Source organism: Podarcis melisellensis (assembly GCF_964234715.1).
Source record: "Podarcis melisellensis genome assembly, chromosome: Z".
In the NCBI taxonomy this organism is placed as follows: domain Eukaryota; kingdom Metazoa; phylum Chordata; class Lepidosauria; order Squamata; family Lacertidae; genus Podarcis; species Podarcis melisellensis.
Genome location: NC_138547.1, coordinates 16,500,671 through 16,510,332, shown reverse-complemented (window position 1 = coordinate 16,510,332; position 9,662 = coordinate 16,500,671). Strand labels below are relative to the sequence as shown.

Below are 9,662 nucleotides of genomic sequence, written 5' to 3'. Positions count from 1 at the left end.
CATGTTAAGCTTGTGGTCTACTAAGACCACTAGATCCTTTTCACATGTACTATTTGCAAGTCAGGTGCCCCCCATCTTATATTTATGTTGCTGGTTATTCCTGGAAAGCGTAGAACTATGCATTTCTCCCTTTTGAAATTCATTCCATTAGTTTGGGCCCAGTTCTCCAATCTGTTAAGGGCATCTTGAATCCTGATTCTGTCTTCTGCAGCATTAGCTACCCCTCCCAGTTTAGTGTCAATATAGGTATTGGACCTTTAGTGTGGTGGCATCTTAATCTGGGCATGCCTCCTGGTGAGGAGGCAGCAAGCCCAAAAGCAGTCACTGAGATTCCTCAGGCAGCCTCCTCTGAATCTGCCATCAGCCATAACTGGGAGTGATTGAAAAATCTGAGGATATATGATGCTGATATATGGCAGATTCTCCATCCTTGGCAGAAGCTGTCTAGGAAGAGGACAAGCCCAGAGCAGAGACTCATGCAAAGACACAACTTGGAAGCCTCCCCTGGGTATTTATGCTGCATCTTTGTACTGGGAGTGCCTGTGTGATCCAATGGTACCTGGTGCAGAGGCCCACAACACAACTACCTGCCCACCCCAGCAGAAACTGACTGGAAGATGGGAAACACATAAGCAACATCACCTCGTGCAGAGATGCATTTCAGCTTCCTCTGGCAATAAGCAATCCTGTCGCTCTCAGAACTGAACACTCCAGCAACAGTAGAGTTGTGGATTGAGAGGGTATATAAACCCAGAGCTGTTACTCATGCAGAGACACAATTCGGCTGTTGGCATCTATGTGTATCGGGAGACAATGGAGGTGTGTGCCTTTGGGGGTGAGGTCAAGCTGTTGGAAGGTTGCAGCACCCACTGTGGCTGTAGGCCAATATGGGAGAAACATGTTTTGTTGCAGCTGGGGCAGATGAATTTGTCCGGTTGTGCATATGCAGATACACCATGGCATTTCTTCTCTCTGCAGTCATTTCTCATCTGGCCACTGCTATGGATACACAGCTTGACTGCCTCTCCCCAGGCACTGTGGTCGTCTGCAAGGGATTCCAACATGGCAGGGTTGAGGTTAGTGATGCAGAGACACAACTAGGCACACTTATCTAAAACTAACATTTTTAATACGTGTATTTATTTCTTGTGGCAAAATTGGCCATTCTTCAACACCACTTTAGCCTTCCTTGGCCTGGCACACAGTTTTGGAAGAGCAGCTCTCCCCTGTTGTGTGATCCCTGCAATGACAAGAAACGCAGCAATCAGGGTCCCTGGTCCACCTGGAGACTTTCAACATAGCCTATTTAGCATAAGATGCAATCCTTTAGGAACGTTTGCAGAGAACATCGCATGAGTCAGGTCTGATGCAACAATTTTTCCAAACCTTTATCTTTCCTCTCCCATAAGCAACATACCGTATTTCGCCATTTATTCTGGTTTGGCTAAGAGTTCATTCCTCCTTTCCTCTGCTATTATTTGTTCATCTTCCTGCTGCTGCTTCTCTCCCCCTCTCCCCCTTTCTCTCCCTCTCTTTCTCTCCCTGTGCCTGGCGGCTTATGAGAGACACTACGGCATGAAAAGATATTCGCTCAAATAAAGTTGGATTGAACTATATTATTGAAAAAGTGACCTCCAGTGGTCACTGGGACATTCACCCATCAGCTGCAGGCAAGTGAAAAAAAGCTATTGCCGGGGACTTTTTCAGCCTAAGGGGGGACAGTGCCACGGATGACCGCAATGTCCTCCCCAGTCCACACCCCACATATATATTAATACTTAAAACACACACACACCAGAAATTTCAGTCTTGCAAAGGTGTATTTCACACAGGCAGCACTCAGTCCCCAGCGGCACAGGGTCACGATTGTAAGGTGTCATTCAAAAGGATCACAGCACCTTTTATTCCACACACTCTTCCCCTCCCGTCCCCACCTCACAACCCCCCACGGAAGCCCCATTCAGAAATGTATCCTTCTGGATAAGTGGCTGGTGGCTTATAGGAAACTCTAAAAAGGTAGTTTCAGAGGAACTGACTTGGTTCACGCCATGGGATCCACAGAAATCAGGTACGTGTCTCCTGCAAGGGGTCAGCATGCTGACCAGCATTGTGGATGCTCAAAGGCCCAGGAGTCTGTGCTCTCAGAAATGAAATGTTTGCTATTTCCCTTCCAGAAGCAGCCATGATCCCATGCAGCGAGCCTCCCATTTATTCAGATAGTTCATATCATATTCTGCTAGATTGCCTTTGGAATTTACACAGCAGCCTTGTAAAGTAGGACACAGCAGTGCTTGGAATGAACTGTAGATCAGTTTAACAAAGTTCACCAAATTAGTTCGAAAATCTCTGAATGTTACTCAAAACCAATTCCAATAATTGCGGAGTGACTGGGACATGAATTAAGTTTGTTTTGGGAGGAACTCTGAACAATTTCCAGTTCATCTTCAAGTTAATTATTTTACATAGTCCTTATTTTTTAGTCCTTTTAGCTTTAAGGTCATAATTGTTGGGGGAAATAATTGAAAACATGCACATTCCACTCTTCGTATGTTTTGACGTTTTCTTAGGAGGCTTTCAAACAACACTTTATTCCGTCTTCCACATCTTCGAAGTTTCACATCTTAAGTGATCTTTCACATGGCATAAAACCACTTCTGCTTTGGAAGGTTCCATGAACCAGGGGCCATAAAAAGAAAAAAAAAGATTGATTCCATTTCCCCCCGTTACTTTGAAAACCACTGTTATGTGTTTGTAGGGTGCCATACACCATGAATCCCTGGGTTCAATAAAAATAGAATTAATCAAGGTTTGGGAAGTTAAACTGTGTCAAATTCTGAAGCCCAAAAGATACAGCTAGGCAAGCCTGGTGATAGCTTGTTGTTCCTTAGGAGAACAAAGCCTAGTAATGGTCTGGGATATTAAACCAGAATATTAACATCCAAATAATGTGCTAGTCATAAATGGGTGGAGCCCCGTCTTGAGATGAGAGGCAGTTAGCATAACAAAATATGTATTTTATCAAAGTAATTGTTGAACTGAAATACAATTAAGAAGTAGTAAATTCTTTGGGGGGGGCCAAGAGAGCGGGGCCCTAAGCTATAGCTTGTTTAGCTTATACATAAATCTAACACTGAGTCCAGCATCCTATTCTCACAGTGGCCAACCCTCAAGCAGGATCCAAACACAAGAGCCCTCTCTACTCCTGCTTTTTCTAGCAATGCTATCCAGAAGCATTACTGCCTCTCTCCACTGTGGGAAGAGAATAGCCATCATGGCTAGTAGCCATAAATAGCCTTTTTCTCCATGAATTTTTCCAATACTCTTTTTAAAACCGTCCAAGTTGTAGGCTATTACTGCCCTCTGAGGGAGTGGGTTGCACAGTTTAACTCTGCATTGCGTGAAAAATGACTCCCCCCCCCCCCCGTCCTGAATCTTCCAACACTCAGCTTCATTGGCTGTCCATGAGTTCTAGTGTTATAAGAGAGGGAGAAAAGTTTTGTTGGCCACTATGAAAACAGGAGGTTGAACTAGATGGGCCACAGGCCTGATCCAGCAGGGCTCCTATGTTCTTATTATTTCCATTGCTCACAAATTATTTAATTAATTTTTTTATTTGTATAGCTTTATATACTGTTTAAAATCTCTACGTGAAATGGTATAAAATGCTCATTTAAATACAGCAAAAAGCAGAATTTAAAAACAACAGGCAGAATAAAATTATGAAAATACAGATAAATTCAATATATTTTTAAAAACCAATGTGCACAATGGAATTACACATCTGGGTAGACTTGCCTGAACAAATCAACAGTACAATAATATCAATATGGAGGGAGTTCCTAGGCATGGCCACACATGCAAGAATAGGTGCTACAGAGAGTAAGTGATGCTTCATTGTAGCTCTGTGTTGTTGGTATAATTTGGAAAATTGGGTGGAAGTGCTTGGTCCATGTCTTGAGCAGCCCATCCCCTTAAGAAACTAGCAACCATCTTGAACTCCTTTAAAAAAAAAAAATCTAACATTGGAATCTCACCCAGTAGCTCCTTAAGCTTTTTGAAATCAGCCTTCTTAAAGTCAAATGTGCATGTTTGACTACTCAGTTTTCCCTTGCCTCTGTAATCATGAAACCCAGGAACTCACAATCACGTCCTCCCAATTTTCCCAGTTCAGTCAATCAGTTCTTCCCCTTGGTGAGGACCAGGTCCAAGATACGATTATCCCCTTCTGGGAAATGAAATTTTCAGCAAGGGATTGGATGAATTTGTTGGACCTTAGTCCCAGCAGATACCGCGGCAGTTGAAGTCGCCCATCTCTACTGTAGCTCTCCTTTTTGAATGTTTAGTAATCTGCTCTAGGATAGCATCAGAAAGCATCACCTAAGTCTTCAGTCTGGCTTGGTGGTCTTTAGCAGACACCCACAGTAAGGTCACTGCTGTTTCTCCCCTATGATTTTTACCCACATACTCTCAATCTGCCTTCTGTGCTCCAAGTCATGGATCTCTTCACAAGTGCACACACATCCTTGAACAATGGAAGGCAGCTCCCCTTAGTATATTTAAGGAGTTTAGGGAGTTTAATTGCATATTCCCATAAAACAATCATGACCAATACAAAGCAGTTCACGGATTAAAAGTTCACTCCTGACTTACCTGCTAGTGTTCTCTATTCCTGGGCTCTTTATCAACAGCTCATTATTGGGAAAATCCAGAGCAAAATGGAAGTGATGTGGGTTCTAATAGGATTCAGAGCATGTGCAAGAGCTTGGGGGGGGTGGAGTTCCTGTCAGGAGCAATCAGATATTTGAAGAGCTCCTTTTGGGGTGTCGTCCATGTCTACACCCAGCTGAGATTCCTGGAGCAAATCATCACACTGTATTACACAGCAGGAAAGGCTGTCAGAATGGTGTGTGTTGTTGGTTTTTTGTGAGAGCGCGAGACCAGAATCCAGGAAACCAGGGGCGGAAATCATATGATAAGCTACATTACAGGGTTCATTTCAGCAGCAGCAACAAAATTTATTCTATGATCAAATAGGAAGGGTGCAGAATTCAGATCTGTTCACATCTGAAAGTGAACTGACTTCATTCACAATTGCCCAAACTCAGGGGTTGAGCACTGATAGCTATGGAAGAGAAATGGAGCCAAGAAAAGATAAAATGAAGATATTTATTAGCAGACTATGAGGAAACCAAATTATCTTATACTGTATAACTAAGGGGACCAAAAACAACAACAATAATCCATGCTCAGTGGCCACAGAATGCTGACTGACAAAGGGTGGGGGTAACAACATTGCAATGGAGTGTCCTGGGAGAGGGTGGCTGGCTGACCTGAACACCTGAATAACACTCCACGCTGCAAAATTTTGTTGCAGCTGTCACTTTTTGTTGCTCTAACTTCCTTATAAAATTGAGGGCATGGGAAGGAAAACACAGCTTTTCTGTTAATGAAAGAGCCTGTTTTGAAAACAAGAACCTAAGAAGAGCCCTGCTGGGTCAGGACAAAGGAGGCCCATCTAGTCCAGCCTCCTGTTCTCACTGTGGCCAACCAGGTGCCAAAATGGGAAGCCCACAAGCAGGACCTGAGCACAAGAGCTCCTCTCCCCTCCTGTGGTTGCCAGCAACTGGTATTCACAAACATTAAAAGGTAAAGGGACCCCTGACTATTAGGTCCAGTTGTGACCAACTCTGGGGTTGCGGCGCTCATCTTGCTTTACTGGTCGAGGGAACCGGCGTATAGCTTCCGGGTCATGTGGCCAGCATGACTAAGCAGCTTCTGGTGAACCAGAGCAGCGCACGGAAATGCCGTTTACCTTCCCGCCTATTTATCGACTTGCACTTTTGTGCGTGCTTTCGAACATTACTGCCTCCAAAAACAATCTCTAAAAATATTTCTATTCCAGATTCAATGTTATGCTTTTAATTTTTAATTTTTTTTTAAAAAAATTGTCACTAGTTCCCTTGGTACTTGTCTCAGTTACCCCCACCCCCAATTTATTTAGCTGATTAAAAAAACATATATCTGAACTTTTGAGACTCAAAAGTTTCCTCTACAAACATTCCAGTTGCACTGGGGTGGTACAAAGTCAAAAATTTCCAATGCTAAGAGATGAAAGAATGAATGATGCATTCATTCATCTCTTAAGACTGACAACTCTTGAAATAAAAGGGATGGAGAAATTATACTAATTTATGCAGCTTATATTATTACATAGACTGGACATTCAGACACAATCACGTCTGAACAAATTGACCAACAAAATGCCTATTTGGTTAGTTTGCTTTTTTGTTTGCTTTTTTGTTTTTTATTTGCTATTTGTATGTGTTTCTGATTTTTTGAATTCTTGATTTTTGAAATAAAAAAGTCACAAATCACAGAAATCGGAAAAATCAAAAAATCAAAAATCAGGAAAAAATCATTCAATGGTTTTTGTTTTATTTGTTTAGTTTGCTTTTTGTTTTTTATTTGCTTTTGTATGTGTGTTTTTGATTTTTTGATTTTTTTGAATTTTGAAATCAAAAAATCAGAAAAATCAGACATCAGAAAAATAATAAAAAATCAGGAATAAATAAATAAAGCAAGTGAAGTCACTTATTTAAGAAAAGAATATTGTGAAGCAGAGGGAATGCTAGATTGATTAAGGTTGCAACTCTTCCTACTGGCAATGAAGCTCTAATTTTGTTTGTCTAAATACTTAAGGGAAATTAATGCCCAACAAGCAAACAGAACCACTGTAGATTTCTGGACCCACTCTACATTTGTAGTGCCTAAGACTATACATAATTGGCAAGCACCCTTTCAAAATCAGTTGTTTCATTTCAGCTATACATGGGCAATGAGGTGAAATCCTTTGCAGGGATGGGGGAGAGAATTGGAGCTGCCATTCTTTTAATTTGGGGGCATTCAAAAAAAATATGTATCTGTACAGGAACCTCATTTTTATTCTTATTACTACTAAACCCCTTGCCTCCAGGGCACACATCTCCAGTTGCTTTCAGCTGGTAACCCACACAGACACATACCCTGGTCCACTCCATGAACTCCTGCTAGAATCCCTTGCAAAGTCTACCAACATTTTGTTTTGTAATAGTGATCTGTGTCAGAGGTTCTAGCCCACATCTTTGAAAAAGACAGCGACTGGGTTCTGCCAGGTAGCCCTTTGGGAGAGGGATGTCAAAATAAAAATCTCATCCTGTCTCCTCAATTATAAGCTGTTTGACAATGGAACGGACTCCCTCGGAAGAAGCCGCAGGCTCGTTTTCTGCTGTTCTGGAGGGTAGGAACCAAACCAAGGGATTCAAATGACAAGGAAAGGAGATTCCAACTAAGCTTTAGCAAGAACTTTCTGAACGGCAAGAGCTGTTCAACGGGGGAACATACTCCCTTAGAAGGTGGTGGAGATTCCTTCCTTGGAGGTTTTAAGTTGGATGGCCATCTATCCGGGATTCTTTAGTTGTGAATCTAGCATGGGGCTGGACTCAATGGCCTTGGAGTACCTTTGAACTCTAAAATCCTATGGTTTCCTTCCAGCTTCAGGTATGCAAAAATGAATCTTTCAAAGTTTTGATAATTCAGGGACAAGGGACTTTTGTCAGCTTTCTGAGGGCCACATGTCAACGAGGGTGGGCCAAGTCACTGCAAGGCCAGCTCCAATCAAGCAACTCGCTCCAGCAGCTCCTGCTTGCAGGCTTCTCATAATAGATATCTGGTTGGCCACAGTGAGAACAGGATGCTGGACAAGAAGGGCCATTGGCTTGATCCAGCAGGATTCCTCTTATTCCCAAGCAAGAGCCAGCTTGCAATATGCTTTTAAAAGCATCATGGCCGCACAGAGGTTGAATACACGCACTTCCCTGGGAGGAAATGTATTTCATATAATCATAGAATTGTAGAGCGGGAAGGGACCCCAAGAGGCATCTAGTCCAACCCCCTACAAAGCAGGAATCACAGCTGAAGAACCCCTGACAGATGGCCGTCTGCTTAAAAACAGTGTAGGATTGGCTTTCGTTCTTAGTTCCTGGAGTGCTTTCATTCCCGGATGCAAGAGAGCTGAAACTGAGCAGCCAACTAGGGCCTCTGCATGCCAGCAGGGGCACACACTGCGTGGGATGGGCCTGCTTTTGGAATAATAGGGGGTGCTCTGGGCACACCTCTAAGGCTCTTCCAGGTATGAAGAAGGAGCGTGGAGGATAAAACAAGCAGGCCTTGCTCTTTGACCAGGGTAAGGATGCAGCTCAGCAGCAGGCCACTGGCTTTGCAGTCAGAGGTTCCCAGGTTCGATCCCCAAGGGCATCTCCAAGCAGAGCTGGGAAAGACTTTCAAGCCCATTGCCAATGAGTGCATGTGGTAGTGAGCAAGATGCAGGGGAAGGCAGCTTCCTGTGTTCAACATTCGGAACCATGAGGACTAGAATCTTGCTTTATTTTTAGGGAATGGGCAGCAGCTCAGTGGTAGAGCATCTACTTTGCACACAGAAGCCCCAATGCCAGGGATTGAGTCGGCAGCCTTCTGCATGCAGAGCTGGTACCCTACCTTCCACGGAGCCAGGCTGTTGTTCCATTTAGCCCAGTCCTGCCACACTGACCAGAAGTAACTCTCCAGAGTTTCAGGAAGTTTTTCGCCTGCCTTGCTTGGAAGGCCGGAGGGGGGCTGGACCTGGGAACTTCTGCATGCAAAGCAGGTGCTCTACCACTAAGCCAAAGCACCTCCCAGGAACAGAGGGGGCTGCTTTTTACCAAGTCAGACCACTGGTCCAGCTACTTCAGAATCCTCGCTACTAACTAGGGGACCTTCTGCATGCAAAGCAGCTGCTCTGTGGGGCGTGGGGGGGGGGGAGAGATCCAAAAGTCCGATCCCTCCTTGCATCTCTTTCCAAAGCTTCTTCCTCCTGGCTGGATCTCTTGCATTTTTTCCGTGGGCGAAGGCAGGCAGGCGGTTACGGCAGCCTCCCGGAGGCTCATTGATCGCCCAAGGGCAGAACCAACCAAACCAAAAAAAGGGGGATTTATTAATTTGGGTTCTTTGTTTCTTTTTTTCTTTCTTTTTTCACAGCTCACATTTCTTGCTCTGAAAAGCGTCTTCGGCTGACGCGGAAGCTTCTCTAAGGCCCAAAGTGCAAAGCCCAGCCCGGCTGGCTTCCTCCACCCCCGCGGCGGCTCCTGCCCATTCCCGCCGGATCCCCCCACGCTCCAGATGTAAAAAGGGAGCCGCCGAGAACGGACAGAGACTCCCCGCGGGCAGTCGCGAGGAAAGGGGTGGGGGCGAAGGAACTGCAATTCCCAGCATGCCTTGCTGCTCGCTTGCTATGGCAAGCCCGGAGGAGAAAGACCCCCCTCGCTGGGGATTGTAGTTTTTTATTGATGAGGGTGATTTTGCTGGGAATTGTAGTCTTTTATTAATGTTGATTATGATGGGAATTGTAGTCTAGTTATTATTATTAATAATAATAATTATAGTTTATTATCATTTTGCTGCCAATTGTAATCTATTCTACGATTCTGCTTTTATCACGGTGTTGGGAATTGTAGTCTGTTATTACTATTTTGCTGGCAAGTGTATATTATCATTTTGCTGGCAATTGCATCCTATTGCTAATTAATATCAATTTGCTGAGAATTGCCGTCTGTCATTTATTGTTATTTATATTATCATGGCAATTGTAG

The 9,662-nt window shown here is 43.9% G+C and overlaps 1 long non-coding RNA gene across 1 annotated transcript; it reads right to left on the bottom strand.

Annotated features, from left to right (window-relative positions):
* Positions 1 to 1,107: 1,107 nt before the first annotated feature.
* LOC309362325 lies at positions 1,108 to 9,450 on the bottom strand. Its single transcript, XR_014164911.1, has 2 exons — positions 9,057 to 9,450; positions 1,108 to 1,240 (listed from the first exon to the last, which is right to left on the bottom strand). It is a non-coding gene; the product is annotated as an uncharacterized lncRNA (long non-coding RNA).
* Positions 9,451 to 9,662: the final 212 nt, after the last annotated feature.